Raw genomic sequence first — 19248 nt, forward strand, 5'->3', positions numbered from 1 at the left:
AGGCAACCAGAACCTTGTTTCTTTGGCTCCCAAATACCTGTAAAGTTCCTGAATTGACAGATCTGTACACGTTAGGTTTTCCACTGCTGCCTGGTCAAAAAGCAAAGAATGAGTCGAAAGTAATGTGCATGTAAGGGTGAAGTGAGAAAGGCAGGCTTGGACCCCACCAGAACCCCCTACTGTTTGGTTCAGAACAAATGGAGACTTCAAAGATGCTACACCCCCGGGATGGTGGCAATCCCAGTGTGGCCACCCTTTGCAGACTTTGTAAGGACGTGCTACATCCCCACAGGGCCGGGTCAGCATGAATCCTAATTTAATCTTGCCACCTAGTGTCAGCATCCTTTTCTCACTACATCCATGTTTCCTCTGAAAGCTAGTTTCTGAGAACTTTGCTCTCTCTACAGCATAGAAGTTGGTGTGTGTGTGTGTGTGTGTGTGTGTGTGTGTGTGTGTGTGTGGTGGGGGGGAGCTGGGTGGGTGGGAGGGAGGTGAGAGGGTTCCAGGAGCAAGGGAGACACAAAGGAAGAAAGGAATGTGAGCTCTAAATCCTCTGTGCCTCTGAGTCTGAGAGTAGATTTCAGTAAGAAATGAAATTTCAGGAACCTTTTAATTAGAAAATGGAAGTGGGAAATAGTCTCGTCTGAATGCCTGTTTAGAAAACTGGAAATAAAAAGTTCCACGCGCAAGGGCTTAAACCTTGGGGGGAAAAGACTTGCCCCAAATCTTTAACAAACCCCCCTCAGTATCAAGTATTTGTTAAATTGACGTGGCACAGATTTCTCGATTACAGCGGCAAAGCGGAACTGAAAGGCATCGTAAAATCCATCAGAATCCTGCCCAAAGCGTTCATTCTTTTCCAACTTAATTTATGCCACGCGATTCTGTGTTGGGGAAATCAAGCAGAAAGCCCTTTTCTTCTCCTTCCTCCTCCTCCTGTTCTTTCCTCTTCTTTTTTCTTCCTCTCCTCTCCTCTCTCCTTCTCCTTCCTCCTCCCCCTTCTTCTTCTCCCCCCTCCCCCTTCTCCTTCTCCTTCTCCTCCTCCTCCTCCTCCTCCTCCTCCTCCTCCTCCTCCTTCTCCTTCTCTTTCCCTCTCCCCCCACCTCACGCTGGTCCCTCTCCCCCTCTCCCTTTCAAAGCTGAGCTAACGGGAGACTGTTTAACTTCTGTGTTTCTGTAGGGGCCTGTTGTAGTTTAACTCCTGCACACCAGTAGCTGAGATGAACAAAGGAGAGACTCGAGGTCCAACTATTCATCCTTTCTTTGCACTTTAATTTTCATTGATTGGGAAGACAAGGGGAGCCCTTAGGGATTCAGGCTGAAGGGGGGGACACGCCTTTAGACGCCATCAGCCCCCTAGCCAGCCATCTGCTCCGAACCAAATGGCGTTTTTCCACTCCTGACTGCGTGTCTCTATACTCCCGCAACGCACTCTGAACCCCCTAAATGCAGGAGGAGGCTCCAGCTAGAGTATGTTAAATAGACTTGCCTCCACGCCGGCCCTAGTGGCCAGATCCCCTCCTCCCGCACACCATAAATCCTCACCTTGCTTATTGGGAAAAAGCAGGAAACTTTCTTTTAAATACTTTTTGATTTCTCAGCAAATTTACTGTACAAAGTGAGACTCATTAGGGCTTAGAAGGCACCCAATCCATCAGACACAGGAGAGGACACAGAGATTTGCTGCCTGGTGGTGGGGGTTTAGTTTTGCCAGGCATGCATAGCTCATAGCCTGAATAACCTAGTGGCTAGGGTAGGCTCGGGTTGTATGACCAGAACCATGGCCACAACAACTACAGCTAAGTTCCCTGTTTACTGGAGACCCTGGTTATTTTCCCCATCATTTTATTAGGCGACTTGGGGGGAAAGGCTCCCAGTCATCATTTTATCAAATTAAATGTGGCCACCTCAGTACTGGTGTGACCAAATACTGTGGACACCCAAATCTGTTTCAGTCCCCTTTTGCCCAAAGAAAGGTTCTATTCTCAGGGTGTGTGTGTGTGTGTGTGTGTGTGTGTGTGTGTGTGGTTGTGGGAAGAAGAAGGAGGGTCTGGGCAGATTGCAAAAAACAATGCCCAGAATAGGCTCCAGAGTCTAAGCCAGCCACAGGTTCAGTTTTCTGTATAAACAAGTCTGGAGACTGGAGTGATGTTTGTGTTTTCTTACACCAACTGAATACTGTATACCCAACAGAGAGGTTCTCTTATTCCTGAGAAGAATTAGAGTCCTTGTTCAGAACAACAAAATAAAAAAACTTCCAAGCAGCAAATCTGGTGTTGATCAAACATGCCAGGTTACTAGGAGAAGGAGGAGGAGGAGGGGACCTAAAGCATGTTTATTAATTAGTATCACATCCCCCAGCAATACATCCTACTGCCCCTTCTCATCAGTCACAGTTTGGGGATCTTTTTTTTTTTTTTAACCATACAACGCTATTACAATCCCATTGACTATGTTCCCTATGCTGCACCTTCATCCCCGTGACTTATTTATTCCACAAACAGAAGCCTGTACCTCCCACAGCAGTTTTGGAATCACAAAGTGGTTAAAATAGCAGACAAATTGACCAACTTGCTGTGAAGGTGCAGATCTCTTCCGTAAGCCCTGGGTCTGTGTAGTGTAGTCACTAGGGACGCTTACTTCTTACTTCTTAAGGCTGTCTCCAGTCTCCCAGAGCCTCACACACACTGACCCCTATGGATATACGGATCTGTTTAGACTTGACTGAGCCCTGTGTGGATCTGTCGTTGAAGGTACATTCTGACCTAAGCCATCCATTCATACCCAGCAGGGAAAAAGAAGGGGAGGCGGGCAGAGCTAGCTTACATTTAGACACTGGAGGCCTCCCTGTTGCTGGAGAATAAACAGGTCACAGCAAACCCAGTGAGGCCCCATCCATAGCCTCTTCTGACCTCCTGGGGCAGCCCCCTCATAGCAGAGATGGCCCCACAGACAGCCAGGACAGTGACTTTGGCCCGGCAGGTTCATGTGGGGCGTGGGGGGGGGGGGGGGCTAGTGGCAGGAGGACAGACCCCAGCAGGAGAAGCAGAGGTCCTGACAGTTTCTCCTAAAGCTTTCCCTTCTCAGAGCAGGCTGGGCCGCTGGAGACTGTAAGTGGCACGGTGGCCCGGCCTTCCCGGTGGGGCAGGGTCATGGCGTGTCATCTAACCTTTCCTTTTCAGTGGGAGTGGCGGCCGTGGCGCGGAAGGGAAGGCAGGTCCCAGTCCCACGTGGTTTCGCGTGGCGGTCGCGGTGCCGCGCACGGGGGACACCCCACCTCCGCGGATGCAGGGGCGGCGGGTGGAGGCCGCAGGTCCGCAGCGAGTTGCAAAGGCATGTGCTGATTTGCATGAGAAAGGGCGAGTCGCGTGCTCAGCTGGCGGCCCCGGCGCAGATGACGGGTCCCCACCCCCCGCGCCGCTCCCCTTCCCCCCCCCCCCCCCCCCGTCCCGGGCCGCGGCCGCGGCTCCCCGAACCCGCGGATCATCTGCTCGGGCTGTCCCGCGCTCATCTCCATGACAAAGCGCGTGTTTACCTGGCCCGGCACCGGCGGGCACGCCTTTGTCCCGGATCGGATGACCGCACAGCTGCTCCCGCCGCCGCGCGCCCGCCCCGAGTGGCCCCTCAGAACTTTCCTGCGACTGAGCGTGCGGGGGCCCCGAGGGGGGCGTGGGGCGGAGGCTGCTGCGGCCCGGGAGAGGCTGTGCCGGACCGCGGCGCAGTGCCGGAGGGCTCCCCAGAGGTGGTGGCTCGGAGAGGTGCCCGCGATGGGTTGCAAGGGCCAGGGGGGCATGGGCGTGAGGCCGGTCACCCCCGCGAGCCACTGGCAGGTGCGGCGCTAGGGTGACGCAGGGCTACCCCGAGGGCCCAGGTCGACTTCGGGACGGGCCCATGCCAGCCGCGTGCGGCGACCCGGAGCGGTGGCAGGGTCGCGGCGCGCCCTTCGTGCGCCCCTGGAGGGGTGCGGCCTCTGGGAGGCCAGACCTGAACGCGGGGCCGTCCCCTGTCCGCGTCCGCGGCGGGAATCCTCGGTCCCGGGCCCAAGCGGCGCACCTGGAAACCGCAGCCTCGGACTTGGCACACAATGAGGAAGGGAAGAAAGGGCGTCGAGGGGCGCCGGCCGGCCGGCCCTGTCCCCAGGCCCTACTCCCCCAGGGCGCGCCCCCGCCCGGAGGGGGGGGGGCGGCGGGTCTCGGGCACCTGTCGCCCGGGCCCTCGGGCGGCCCGTCAATCACCCGGCCGGCACGGGCGGGGGGCGCCTGAGGGCTGCGACCCTGTGCCCCGAGGTTCTAAAACGGAGTCGCCCGGAAACGTGGCTTGGCCCGGGGCCCTCCCCACGGAGGGTCCCCGCCGAACCCGCGCAGCCCGGGGCCGCGGGCGAGGAGCCCTGGGCGAGGCGAAGCTTTCGAGCGCGCTGTCCTTCCCACCTCCCCACCTCCCCTTTTCTGTGAGCATCTGCCCGGGGGAGAACAGATGTGGGCACCTGCGGTGACAGGCCGCATATGTTCCATCCTATTCACAGGCATTCAGACGTGGCCACAATGAGCAGCCTTTGTGCGCACAGTCACTAAATATATTAATCTGCACTCCCCAGAGCACCGGGCTGTTTAATTTTTCACTAGCAATAACATCTGATCTAATCCTTAAATCGGCTCCCGAAAGCCTGCCCTCCCGCCCTCCTTTTTTCTCTCTCTCTTTCCCCACCCCCTCTCCCGAAAAACGTGTGAAGCTATTCAACCTTCCACCTGTTGCCCGCTGAACTGGGCGTGGTTCTTGCAACATCTGATGTCGGTTCGGGCAGCGGGTGGGGGTGCGGGCGGGAGCGACCGTGTGGGGGCCGCTGTTGGGCCACATGGGCGTAGCTCGGGCATGTTTATCAGAAGGAAAATAAACACAAAGTGCAGAGTGCGGCTCCCCAAATGTTGTGCAAACAAAGAACGACAATTATTAAACAGCTTCCGAAGCAGCCCAGCACACCCATCCTCCCTGTGTACCGCCCTTAAAAACGTACGTGAAGTTGGCATTTATCTTTTTTTGATTAAACTCCAGTGGTTACTATAAACACCGGGCAATAGGCCGTGCAGCCAAAAGGTAACATAAATCTCAGACATAAGACTTAGGTTTTTTAAGCAATTTTGTTGCATGGCTCTTTTTCTTAGCATCCCTTATTCTGTTTTGATTTGTTTTCGGCCACAATGGGTCCTTTAGTGCCATTGTGGGTGTCACAATGCAGACGGACATCAGGCTGTGAATGAAGACAGAGGCAGTTTAAACAAACCAGGCTCTTTCTTTCCTTCCCGTCCATTGTGATACGAACGGGCCTTCTGCACTGGCTGCTAGGAGACCGGCTTTGCAAGGCCCTACTCCAGTAAATGGGCTGGAGAGAAAGGGACCCCAATAAACAGCCTAAGTATTGGAGAAAAAAGAGGGGACAAATTTCGGCAAATGTCTTTCACCTTCAAATCAGCACATTTCTTAATCTCAAAAAGTAAGGCATGCTTTCTTGAGCTGCACTCCTTGCTTTTCGAGTTTCCTCCCTGCCCACTATGAAAGTCTTAGTCTCTCCCCTCTGATACGTCCCCGTCCCCGGAAGCAGAATGGGGACAGCACTGGCACTCCATCAAGGTTTGCTTTCAAAAAGCTATGGGAACAGGGCGGTGGCTGTTTATCAATCATTATCACTAATAACTAATGATCGTAAACTGCTTTCAAACTGTAAGCTGCTCACTGCTGGTAGGTATGTAGGGGCATGGTTGTGAGTCTGGATTTTTTTAGGAACAGTCACAAACCTATGCTTTCTTTTATTTTTTTAAATTTTTTTATGTTTATTTATTTTTGAGAGAGAGAGAGACAGACAGAGCATGAACAGGGGAGGGGCAGAGAGAGGGAAGGAGACACAGAATCCGAAGTAGGCTCCAGGCTCCAGGCTCCGAGCTGTCAGCACAGAGCCCGATGCGGGGCTCGAACCCACAGACCTCGAGATCATGACCTGAGCCGAAGTCGGATGCTCAACCGACTGAGCCACCCAGGCACCCCTGCTTTCTTTTAATGGTAGTTGGAACTGTTCCTATTTACATTAGTAGGTGCATTAAGGCAAGAAATACAGTTGTTTTTAGGTTGTTAGGGGCCCAGTAGGAGTGAGTTAGGAATGAGCCACCGCCACCACCTTCACTTCTCGGTGGTTGGAACTAAGTCACAGGACACCACTGAACCAACCATAGTCAAGGCAAATGGGAAAACCATGATGGGCTTATGGAAGTCACTGTTCACAGCTGGGGCTACAGGCGGATTTACTTGCCCAAAGCACATGGCAGTGAGAAGGCCACTTCAGTCACTCACTCATGCGTTCATCCACTCACCCGTCTTGGAGGCTGGAGGTGCAAAGGAAAGTTAGGTCTTCTCTCTGCCGCTACATGCAGTATACAATGAGTAGAGAAGGCTTTTATTTTCAGAAAGAGTTTGTATAGGATTACTTTGCCTTCCTTAAATGTTTGATGGAATTCACCAGTGAGGCTACGTGGGTCTGGAGTTTTCTTTGTTGGAAGGTTTTTACTTAGAAATTCAACTTAACAAATAAATGTATGGTTTTATTTTTTTTTAATATTTTTTTCTTATGTTTATTTATTTCTGAGACAGAGAGAGACAGAGCATGAGTGGGGGAGGGGCAGAAAGAGAGGGAGACACAGAATCAGAAGCAGGCTCCAGGCTCTGAGCTGTCAGCACAGAGCTCGATGCGGGGCTCGAACTCACACACCGTGAGATCATGACCTGAGCTGAAGTCGGTCGCTCAACCAACTGAGCCACCCAGGCGCCCCATAAATGTATGGTTTAATGAATATAGGCTTACTCAGATTTTCTATTTCTTCTCAGGCTTGGTAGTTTTTATGGCTCAAGAAATTAAAAAACAATTTTTTTTTAACGTTTGTTTATTTTTGAGAGACGGAGACAGAGCACGAGTGGGGACGGAGCAGCGAGAGAGGGAGACATGGAATCTGAAGCAGGCTCCGGGCCCTGAGCTGTCAGCACAGAGCCCAACTCGGGGCTCGGACTCATAAACTGTGAAATCATGACCTGAGCCGGAGCTGACTCTTAACCGCTTAACCGACAGAGCCACCTAGGAGCCCCAGGCTCAAGGGATTATTTTCCTCTTACCTGAAGCTGTTCAAATAGTCTTCTTTTAACCTTTCGGTCTAAGTAAACTCTGTGGTTCCATCTTCCATCATTAATATGGGTGATCTCTGTCTTCTTTTTTTGTTGTGATCAATATAGCTACAGGTTTATCAGTTTCATTGCTCTCATCAAAGAACCAGTCTTGTTTCACTGAGCACCTTTGCTGATCAAGGCTAGATCTAGCCCAAGCCACTGGGCTTGCCTTCCTTCGGGAATCTCCACCCTCCACTTCCTGTTTCTACTCCCTGAAAATAATCATTTCATATATTTTGTCTAGATTTCTAGTTGTTTAAAGTGGAAGGACAAGTTCTGTAGGAATTATTCCTTCATGGGCAGAAGCTGAAACAGGATACTTTCGGGGGCAAGTAACAGAAAATCCTAATTCAACACACTTAACTATAAGGAAGAGACACCATCAAATAGAATTCGGAGGTGGTCTTTGTGTGAGTTAATCTTTGGCTTAACCGCATCATCCAGGCACAAGGCACTCTCCATGTTTCTGCTCCACTGGCTTTGGATTGACTTCAAATGTTGCTTAACTCCCTCCCATGACTGCATGATGGCTGCAGGGGCCCAGAAGTCACAAGCAGACATAACAATGACCAGAGGAAGAGGCTCATTTTCTTTCTGTGTGACACTTTGTAACAGCCATAAAACACTTCAGTAATATTCAAGGTGGACTAACCATGTAGAAGTCAGTGTATTGTTATGGTTATGGCTTTTTTTCTTTCCCAGTTTTTGGATGGTGAACTATTGCTCAAATGAAACCACATCAACCCATGTGGTTGTGTTCAAAGAAATTCAGTTCAGCATTCAAATAAAATTAAAACTAACTCCAAATACATTTCAAAGGCTGTTTGTTACCAAGAGAAACCCGCCCTGATCCCACCCTTCCCAAGCTCATTTCATGCTCCATGTTTCTTCTGTTTCTCAGTGGATGTGAAGGCTTTCCCTTCACCATTATACTCTCCCTTAACTCCCTTCTCCCTACTTTCAACCTACAGTTTTTCTTTCTTCTTTTCTTTCCTTCCCTATTTTTCTCTTTTATGTAAATCTGCCATCCTGTTTTTAGGTTCTCCTCACAATTCATGTCTGATGTGCACAATAGGGCATAGGAAACATCTATGTATGGTGTCAAGCAGGAGGTGGGGAAAGGACCTGAATAATCACATGTAACTTTTTTGCTTCTGTTATGCTGATTTCCATGTACAACTTTTCTTCTAGTGTCCTGGGAAAGGGGCCTGCAAAAGAATCTCTGGCTTCTCCCTTCCTTCACTATTGTGCACTGGAGTTGTAAAAAAAATTTTAAAGCCTCTAGAATTTAGACAGATTTGAGTTTGAGTAACAATTGTGCCACTTACTACCACTTGTACTAGTTACTTAACAACTCTTTAAAACTTAAATTTTTTTTCTTTTACCAAAGTAATACAGTTACAGATTTTAAAATTCAAGTAGTATTTCCAGATTTGTAACAAAAAATAGCAATCACCTACATCAAGCATTCCCACTTTCAATTCCTCCCTCTAACTTAACTCTTCGCTATTGTTTTTTAAAATTTACTCTCATATTTCTTTTTTAATGTTTACTTTTGAGAGAGAGAAAGAGAGAACGAGCAGGGGAGGGGCAGAGAGAGAGAGAGGGAGATACAGAATCCGAAGCAGGCTCCAGGCTCTGAGTTGTCAGCACAGAACCCAACGCGGGGCACAAAGTGTGAGGTGCCCCTGACCCGAGCTGAAGCCAGAGGCTTAATGGACTGAGCCACCCAGGCGACCCCTCCCCCCACCCCCGGGCCTTTTTTTAATGTTTACTCTCCTATTTCTTATGAAAGAGTCTCTAATGCTATGTCTGTCTTATTCCCTTGCACGTATTGTCTATGGACTTCCCAGCTTTAGCAGATGAAGATTTAACTCTTCCACCGGACTTCCCACACGCATTTATGAACACGTATAAGATTGCCTCCCATTTTTTAAAAAAATTATAGCATCCTTTTGTATTAAATTACCATTCTGTATTTATTTTTTTTTAATGTTTATTTTTGAAAGAGGGGGAGAGAGACAGAGTGTGAGCGGGGGAGGGGCAGAGGGGGAGAGAGACACAGAATCGGAAGCAGGCTCCAGGCTCCAAGCTGTCAGCACAGAGCCCGATGCAGGCATCGAACTCACAAACTAGGAGATCATGACCTGAGCTGAAATCAAGAGTTGGTGCTTAACTGACTGAGCCACTCGGGCGCCCCTCAATTTTTTTTTTAACATGTAATTTAAGGAATGTTTTCCATTCAAATAGAATTTTCTTAAAAAAATTTTTTTTAAGATTTGTTATTTTTGGGAGACAGAGACAGAGTGTGAGCAGGGGAAGGGCAAAGAGAGAGAAAGAGAGAGAGAGAGACAGAATCTAAAATAGACTCCAGGTTCTGAGCTGTCAGCACAGAGCCCGACATGGGGCTCAAACCCACAAGCCATGAGAACATGACCTAAGCTGAAGTCAGACGCTTAACCAACTGAGCCACATAGGTGCCCCGTGTATTTGCCTTACTAAAGCTAGGTAATTATTCACAGCTGAGGCATATGCGGTGATTACATTTTATTTTTTGTGCAGTTTTTTGTCTTTACTGGATTCAACAATTGCCTAATATATTTGCTTGACGTTTCTGTGTACCTCTTACTTATCATCACCAAACTCCAAAGATCTTCCTTTAAAGTATTCAGACACATCAGGTGTTCATGGGTGTCACTGTCCTGGATGAGGACGGTATCTCTGGGAGGCACCTGCCCTAGTTTAAATGGTCTCTGTCTAGGACTTACTTTCCTCCTCTGTCTTCACTTGGATTCCCTGCTACCCAGGTCCTAAATATCCCTCTTTCCTGACTACTTAATTTTGGAGAGTATCCCTCTGCAGGTTTCTGAATGGATTTGGTAGATCATATTTTTGAGCTGCGTATCTCAATATATTTTTATTCTCCTCTCACGCTTAACTAATATTTTGATTGAGAGTAGAATTTAGTGTTAGAATTATTTTCTTCAGAATTTTAAAGTTAAGTCTCCACTGAATTTCAGCTTCCTGGGGTTCAATTGAGAATTTCCATGCCCTTCTGATTTCCAATCCTTTAAATGTGACCTTTTTCTTTTTTCCTATGGAAACTTTTTTTTTTTTTTAGGAAGGGGCAAGTCTGAATATTTATTACCCTTTTTAAAAATATGATTATTTACATAACTTGGTTTTTAATAATTGGCTCTCCTGAGTCAGTACAAGCCAGCTCCAGCACACCACTGCCCCTAAGCCTCTAGGAGGCCTTAGGATTGTACTGTCCACCAGGAGACAGCCTGACTACATTTTCTTATGGAACAAGCAGGGAAAGAATCTTTAGGCAGAATGCCACCAAGGTTCACTTAAATTCAGTTATCTCCTGGTCTCTCTTCTTCCTGATCTGCATGGAGGCTCAGAAGTAGAAGGATTTGCTCAAAGGAACGGAAAAGAACAAAAAGAACCAGGAAAGACTTCAATGCGAAAGGAACAGAGCCAAAGCTCTGGAGGGGGACAGGTCAGGGAAGAGCTGAGGTTGAAAGCCTCTGGCCCTCGGTTCTCAAGAAAGGCAGACTTGGGGGGGGGGGGAGATGCCTTTTATTGGTCTAACCAGCATAACTAGTAGTAGGTTTGGGCAGAGCTCCCCTATCTGTCCTGGCCCCCATCTTTCCTGGGTGTTCCTGACTCACCCCAGGGGAGGAGAGTGTTGGGCAGGGGTGGCAGGCAGAGCCAGGATCGAAAAGGGGATCAGGGTGAAGTAGAAAGCACGGGGTTACCAGATCACTCAAATAAAAAGCCCATCAGGGCAGAAGAGAGGATGTTTCCCCAAACAGGCCCCTCTGCCCTTGCCAGGAGTGGAAGGGGGCAGGAAGCTTTCACTAGAGGTTTCCTACTGTGCCCTTTGTGCTATCAGCATCTCCCGGATGTGTTCCTCAGCTTCCTTCACACTCTGCTCCAGGTAGGATTTTTTGTTCCAATTCTTTAATTTTTTCTTCTGCTATTTTCTGTTTCTCTGAGTTGATTGTGAATTACCTCCTTGGACTGAAGAATAAACATTCTTCCTACACCTTCATACATGTTAGTCTCATCTATCAAAGTCATAATCTCTGTATCTGTAAGATGTGCATGCTTTTTTGTCTGTTTAGCTGTTCAATCGTATGTCTGCAACTTCACCTTCTGTTGAAGGTCAATAACTTTGGCTTGAAGCTCTGTGAAGGCCCTCTTCAATTCCAGATCCACGGGAGTGGCCATCTTGGTTCACTCAGTGTGCCTCTCCTTATGGAAACTTTTAAAGATCTTTTCTTTATCGCTGGTGTCCTGAAATTTCATGATGTACCTTAGTGTGGATCATTTTAGATTTGTTGTGCTGGGCATTTGGCAATCCTTTTCAATATAAGAACGTGTCTTTTGCATCTGGGAAGTTTTCTTGAATTATTTCTTGAGTATTTCCTCCTCTTCATTTTCTCTCTTTCTTGTAATTCCTATTTTTCACATGTCAAACTTTAATCTTCTAATTTTCTTATGTTTTGTCTTTCTCCATATTTTTCTCTTTGTTCCAATATCTGTGAGATACCATCAGATTTATCTTCTAACTTTAAACACTTTTTAAATTTAGGGTGCCTGAGTGGCTCAGTCGGTTGAGCGTCCAACTTCCGCTCAGGTCATGATCTCATGGCTCCTAGTTTGAACCCTGTGTCGGGCTCTGTGCTGACAGCTCAGAGCCTGGAGCCTGCTTCTGATTCTGTGTCTCCCTCTCTCTCTGCCCCTAACCCACTCGCATTGTCTCTGTCTCTCTCAAAAATAAATAAACATTAAAAAAAATTTTAAACACTTTTTAAATTTATCATGGCTTTTATAATTTTCAAGAGCTCTTATTTTTGGAATGTTCTTTTACATATTCCCTCTCTGTTTCTCTCATGGATAATCTTCAGAGATTGCAAAGAACAATGTTTTTTTACAGTATTTTTCTTCTTTCTTCTAGTTTTTTGTTTTTTCCTTTTCTTCTGTCTTCCTCACATGTCTGTCAATCCTCGGTCACAGGTGTCTATTTTGGAGGGAGGCAGACATGCTTATCGGAAGCTCTGTGGGATAGATGAAGACCGCCAAGTGGTGGGACTCACCTAAGGCAGTTTGAGGAGCTTTGGCTGGCCTGTCACCCTCCGCCTCCACCGTCTGGGTCCCCACAGGCTGCAGCTGGTGTCTCTGCTTGCCCCTTGCTCCTTCCGAACTCCTTTTGTTTCCTAGGTTTTCTTTTTCTGACCTTCCTCTTCTGAGATTCCACTTCCTTCCAGGCTCAAGTCACACTTTATCTTCTTGCTGCCTTCTTCATCCGCATGTTATAAACTTGACACTATGTTTCACTTGTTTCCCAATATTTAATGTATGTTCATTTGTCTTCCCAACCGCAATGTGTGTCCCTTAAGATGAGAGACCACTTCACATCCTTCTTGGTGTGGCACCCAACCAGTAGTAGCTGCTAAGCACTGTTGATTTTACCGAAAGAAATTTTTAAAGTCAGGCAGAAAGGAAAGCCTTGTATGCCGGGTGCAGAGATTCCTTCTCAGATGTAATACATACATGTGGTGTCGCTGCAGTTTGGTAATGCTTTCTGAGCGCTTGATCTGTCAAGTGCTTTGCAAGAGACTCTGAAGAGAGCAGCATTTGATCATTTTACTTCAGCGGAAGCCTCTCGTTCCCTGGGGTTCACAGCAGCACTACCAGATATGTTGTGTGTACAGACAGGTTTTGAGATGCGGCCTAAATAATTAGGTATTACTAACAATTTAACTTCCTCTGTAATTTACCTAAAAATAAATTAGATTGGTTTAAAGGCTAATCTGCTATCACACTTGGCCAGTGAAACATTCTTTTGGTTGTAGAGAAAAGGGTGGCATTGCAGCTAGAGGAACGGACATTGGGTATAGTCTGGACTGCCTGATATCTGAGCTTTAAGGGAGCATGTCCTGACTGTGAACTTGACTGATCTTAAAGCAGTTTTCGAAATAAGGTGGATATGGTGGCTTACAAGCAGAGTCCAAACTCCTTAACATGAGATGGAGACGCTGCATGACCAGGTGATCCTGTTCACCATCCAGTTTTATCTGCCACCACTCTCTCATGTATAGGTTACAGTCCATGAAATTCCTCTAAAACGTCCTGCTTCTGCACCTGTCCTTGCTTCTCCCCAGAAACCTCACTCCATTCAGACCAGAAAACCTGCCCAGCAAATAAATTCGGCTTCAAGGGTAATTATGATCATCATCATCACAGACAGCAATACCAACAAGTGGCTAAAATGTACGTACTTACCAAGGGCTGAGTGCTCTGCCATATTCTTTGTTTTTTGGTTTGTTTTTGCTTTTTAAAATTTATTTATTTTGAGAGAGCGAGAGCAGCAGAGAGGCAGAGAGAGAGGGAGAGAGAATCTCAAGAACTGTGACACCAAGACCTGAGCAGAAACCAAGGTTTGGTCGCTTAACCTCCTGAGCCGCCAGGCGCCCCTCTGCTATATTCCTCGTAAGCACTGCCTGGGAAGTACCATTACCGTCCCAACTAAAGAGTCGAGGAAGCTGTGCCCAGGATCACGCACCCGATTCCGTATTCCCCACTCCCACTCCCCATACCTCACGCGTAAATGGGCACATTCAGAGTTGGTTAACACAGGTTTGCCCCGGTTTCCCAAAGTTTGTCACCCCACTTCGTCAGCGCGTTTCCGCTAACTCAAAGAAATCCGAAGAGGACTTCCGCTTGCATGAAAAAAGCCACCGGGGCACCAGTGCAGGTCTTTCCTAAAAGCGAAGTGGTGTACTCTTCGCTTTGCACCGTTTGGACTTAGAAAAGGTTTCAGAGAGCGCTCTGCTTTCCGACGGAGCGGCAACCTCCAAGAGCCTTTCGGGACAGCCGGGCTTCAGGCAAGCCTGACCTTCTCCCGAGCCGGCCGCGGCGGTCACCTGGGTCCCCGAAAAACTGGCGCCAGGGGCTCCGGGTAGCGTCGGCCCCCACAGGCCAGCAGGGCGAACGAGCCCAGGCGGCCAGCCTCAATCCACCCGCGGCCCGCAGCGCAGCACCGGCAGAAAGAAGAGGAAAGAGGCGGCGCCCGGCCGACGCCCACGGGAGGCGCAGGAACCCTGTGACCCCGACCGAGGAAGCAACGCGCGGTTTCCAAGGACACGGGCGTGGCGCCTGCGCAGCTCGCTTCCCCGGAGCCGGGAGAACCGGCCGGGCAGGCCCCGCCCCCCGTGCAGGGAGGTTCCCGCGAGCGGAAGCGCTTGGGGCGGAAGCGGAAGTGCGCAGACGGCTGCGGCTGGGTCGAGGGCGGTGCGGGCGCGTCTCTGGCTGTGCTGGCGTATCTCTAGGTAGGGCCGCGTCTGCGGGGCCAGCGCCGTCCCGACCGCTCCCCGCCTGCCGGGCTCGGCTCGCTGCGCTCGCGTTTCTGCGCCGTTGCGGCTGCCCCGGCCGTGAACCCCGTCGCGGGTCCCTGGGCCCGGGTCCGAACCCTCCGCGGCCTTGCCCGCCCTCAGCCCCGCCGCCCCGCTCCGGGTACCTGGGAATCGCCGCCCACCGCCTTTCCCCTCCTGGGCCTCTCCGTCCCTGTCACCTCATTCCCTGACCTTCCGTCCCCCCCCCCCTCCCCCCGGCTGCGACCTTCGCTTCCTCCTCTTTGGTGTCATCCTGACCCGACCCTCAAGAGACGTGTGCCAATTCCGGGTCCTGACCTGACGGTCCCCTCAAGAGACGTGTGCCAATGCCGGCTCCGCTCTTGTCGGCTACCCGGCCGCACGACTGTGTGATCGCCCCCAGAGAGGCGTCCTTTGATGTCTGCACTCGCGTCTCAAAACTTGTGTGCCTTTCCCCCCAGGCATGTCTGGGCTGTCCTCAGCCGGGGCTCCAGCCCCTTGCAAGTGCTAAGTCCTTGCAGAAAGGAAGATGAAAAGACGGCAGACCAGTGTATGGATAGCCGAGAGGACGACTTGTCTACGGTGGCCAAGCAGGGGCAGGAAAGTGTCTTTGCAGGAGCGGGGATTTGAGCTGAGGTTTAAAGAAGTAGGGTTAGATAATAGAAGTAGAAGATAATAGCCTAGCGATGGGGAATGGCAGGAAGTTACAGAGAATTTGGGGCAAGGAAGTGAAGTGATCAGATGTCATTATTAAGAGTTAGCCTGGCAGGTGTAGGATGATGGCGTGGGGTGATGGTACATCATGACAAGAGGGCTTTTGCGGTTGTGCAGGAGAGAAGCTTTAAAACCTAAACCCGGAAATGGTAGTGGAGAGAACTTGGAGGTGAGTTGGATGCGAAAGGCACGAGGTGTTGGTATTTCTAATGACTTGTAGGTTTTTGGCTTGACGTTTGAGATGATTCAGAGAGTGAGAAATGGCTTGGGGAGCAAGTCTGGAGCATCAGGCTGCTGACTGCTCACCTCCCAAGCGTATTAAGTTGTTTGGCCTGGAGCTGTATTTCACGGTTCCTCTAGTCACCTCGCCCTTTATTTTTGTCCTTGGTCTCTGTCATTTGTGAGTCATGGCCTCACGTCTGCATGTGCTCAGTGACCTGCCCGTGTTTGGGCCTTGCTCGTAGGAGCTAGCCTCTCTGCACCGGCACAGCCTTCACACATTGTCTGTGTTCAGATTTCCTTGTCACCCTGTCTCCTGCCATCCCTGAGCTCTGCGAAGTGGTTCTCGCCGACCGTGTGGTCACGCTGGTCTCAGAGCTGCACTTGTCCTTCCTCACCAGCTGTGCTCAGGAAAAGCGCTGACAGCATCCCAGCTGTGCCAAACCCCTCACTGCCCATGTCTGTACGCAAACTGTCTCTGAACCACCTTCCCTCTTACCTACCTTGTATAATTTCTAAACCCCTAATCTCTCTGACACGTGGCGCCCTCTCCTCTGGTCACTTCTGGCCCGCTGTTTTCTCGCCTGCAAACTGAGAAGACAAGGAGGTGGCATCTGAGGTCCTACCCCATCCCTGAGCCTTAACCTGGGTGCCGTTTATGGGGTAGATTTACTGTGAAGCTAATGAAGACCAGGTTTCAGGGTCCTTCACTTTCATGAGCCCCTTCCAAGACACTGGGAAAGACCTCAGTGGGCTTGTGTTTATAATTTTGTAGTTTTTATTTAAAAAAAAATTTTTTTTTCAACGTTTTTTATTTATTTTTGGGACAGAGCGAGACAGAGCATGAACGGGGAAGGGGCAGAGAGAGAGGGAGACACAGAATCGGAAACTGTTTCCGCGAGATCGTGACCTGGCTGAAGTCGGACGCTTAACTGACTGCGCCACCCAGGCGCCCCAATTTTGTAGTTTTTAAAAAGAAGGACCCCAACCGTGTAGGCTTCAGGCCCTGCACAACTTGGATCCCTGTGAAACTGGCCATTTGTCACATCCTGCTGTCTTGCTGTTTGCATTCTTGTCCTTCAGACTTTCCCCTTCATGTGTGTGCTAATCATCGGGGCTTGGAGACAGAACAGGAGTGAATGGAGCCCAGTTCCTGCTGGAACCCTCAGCCGGGGAGGGCATGCATTTGGCAGAACCTTTGCAGCGATGCCTGTATTGATTTCACTGCTGCGTTGCCACCTTTTTCAAGAAAAGGTTAATGGTGAGAAGGAAAGTCTGTTTAATTGAGGTCATAAAAGCAGTTCTTATCTCTGGAAGAAGCTACAGCAATACATGGAAAATCCTTCAGGGGAATTATTACATCCTTTCAGTAGTTTGAAAGTGAGGTAAACCTTATGCTGTAAGTTAGTTTCATAAGGCTTCATAATAAGTATGAATCACTTTTTATTTTGATTCGCTTTTACATATGTTTCTTTGTAAAGTGCCATTGGTAAGATCTTCACAGACTAAAAACGTGTTGTTTAAGGCTTAAATTTCTTACATAAAATAAGATATTTTTAAAGCATTTTGTAGCAGTAGGTTAAAATCTACCAAATTGAGAGGTAAATCATTATTTAATTTGTACAAAAAAGGGAATCGATGATCTACAAAGAGATTAAATGTTTTGTCTCCGGTCAGACATTGCCAACCAAAAACCCAGCTCCTGAGCATCCTTACAAGAAGGAACCCACTGCTTTTGCTGTAGAACATTTGCTATAACGTGGACCAAACCAGTAGGTCCTTCAGTATGCCTCTCTAGCTGTAGAGTCCTGCCGGGACGCGTGAGGTTCCATGAGGCTGTGCAGCTGAACTAATGTTCCCATTAGCGCTGTAGCCCAGAGTGTTGCGTTATTGTAAAGTCATTTATATTCAAACCATCGCCACCCAGGACAAGAGGAAGGTAATTCTCTTTGAAACAGTGGAGTTTTCTGGATAGGTTAATTCTGGGTTTTTGCCCAGTAAACACTAAGATCTCCCATTTCACGGTGGCAGTCTTTGTAAAATATAACATTTCCCTGCTTTGTTAATAGAATGCATTGGATGTAGTATACACTTTCTTTAATGATCTCAAACACTTTAAACATAATTTGTTAGTTGTGATGTAAACACTGTTAGAACTTGTTGAGGCACGGGAAGCTATTCCGCTGTTACTTGTAAGGAGTTTTTGTGTCTCTCGGGTTTTTTTAGTTTTTCTGTTCTTCTGCTTTCTCCTTGTCAGCCCTCAGCAGTTCCTGCTGCTGTTGGTGTACATATGCCTGCTTCAGATGCCCTTTCCATATTTTTCTCTTCTGTGGACATGGAAGCTTCTTGTTAGAACTAAATAAAGAAATAGTCTGTAGATATAAATAAGAGCTTGAAGAAGTCTCTTACGAATAAATTGTTTTAGCCTAAACTCATGAGTTTATATTGATTCTTACCCTGAATTCTGAATAAATGAAGCATAAATTTGTGCATGCATACGTGCGTCTTCACCTGTGTTCAGCGACAGTGATTTTCACATTATGTGTCATTGTCCTTTAAGGGGTTAGGTAGAGCTGCAGTGGGTTAGGGAAAGGCCCAGTGTTCTGGTTGCTCCTTCAGTCCTGATTATTCTGTTAATGCCCTTATGACTGGGAGAACCTTCGGGAAGGAGAGCTCTCTGGCTGAGGACACCCACAGGGTAATTCCCAGCACTGGAGCCCGCAGCAACCAGACCACTCCGATGTGACAGTTAGGTGGGGGTGTGGCTTAGTAAAAGGTGCATAGGCTTTGGAGGCCGATGGGTTCAAATCTCACCTCTCCTATTGTCTGTGGCCTCCGGCAGGTGCCCTGATGTGGCACACACACTGCCGCCCAGCACCAGCTCTTTTTCCTTCCTGGCTGGTACAGCATGCCTGTCGCCAGTCTGAAAAACGGATCATGGGCCCGTGGGACTAGAGATGTCTGCTGCGGGGCTTTTAGAGTAAGTGTGCAATATGGTGCATTGTGACACACGTGTGCACACTGCCAGGCTTTCTTCTCTGATGGACCCTGTGCCTTTCACTCCCTCTCTCAGGGCTCATATCTTAGTGACTTTGCCTTGCCTGCTGCTGTGTCCACAGCCGCTAGCACAGGGCCTGGAGTACAGTAAACACTAGATGGACATTTATGGAGCAAATACGGGAACTTAGAACTCTTGCCTTTGGTACGTGTGTGGGGGCCAAAAGAGGGTCTCTTCCTCTGTTGTCTTGCAATGGGAGTTAGGACTCTGCACCCCACCAGTGTCAGGGTTCTTCCAGAGTCGGTGTCTGGATGTTGGGCAGCGAGAGCAACCAGTGCCTCCCAGAGCCCCGTCGTTTATCTCCAGTCTTGCCTGTCTCCATCCTTTCTCCACCGCGTCAGGTGAGTGTTTCTAAAATGTTCTTGTTTAGGAGCCTTGACCAGTACCTGGTCTCCCTTGGGAAGAAGTGCAGGTGCCTGTGTGTCCTTTGGGAGCCCTGTGCTATCTGGCCCTGTCTGCAGCATCATCGCCTCACTCTTCCTCCTTTAAATCAGAGTTCTGGCCACACAGAGGTTGTTTTTTGTTTTGTTTTTTTCCATTTTCCATGTTCGAGGAACACATAAGTAGCGTTGCAGGTAAAACTGCCGAATAGAACACATGTCTTAAGCACCTTAGAAACACCCATTTACTGATTAAAAAAAAAAGATATCTTACAAACTTTAAAACATT

The 19248-nt window shown here is 48.8% G+C and overlaps 1 protein-coding gene and 1 pseudogene across 2 annotated transcripts in view; one reads left to right on the forward strand and one right to left on the reverse strand.

Annotated features, from left to right (window-relative positions):
- The window catches only part of FAM120B (family with sequence similarity 120B), a 112335-nt gene that overhangs the window by 2924 nt on the left and 90163 nt on the right, over positions 1–19248 (forward strand). Inside the window, exon 1 of one of the 2 annotated variants that reach the window (XR_007152341.1) lies at positions 13836–14546. The exons of the other annotated variant lie outside the window; for it this stretch is intronic. The gene's annotated coding sequence lies outside the window, so the exon portion shown is untranslated. Of the gene's footprint in view, positions 1–13835; positions 14547–19248 lie in introns of those variants that run through there. 2 annotated transcript variants of the gene reach the window in all.
- LOC125166081 (prefoldin subunit 1-like) lies at positions 10606–11811 on the reverse strand (annotated as a pseudogene).

Source organism: Prionailurus viverrinus, chromosome B2, assembly GCF_022837055.1.
Source record: "Prionailurus viverrinus isolate Anna chromosome B2, UM_Priviv_1.0, whole genome shotgun sequence".
NCBI classification, from domain to species: domain Eukaryota; kingdom Metazoa; phylum Chordata; class Mammalia; order Carnivora; family Felidae; genus Prionailurus; species Prionailurus viverrinus.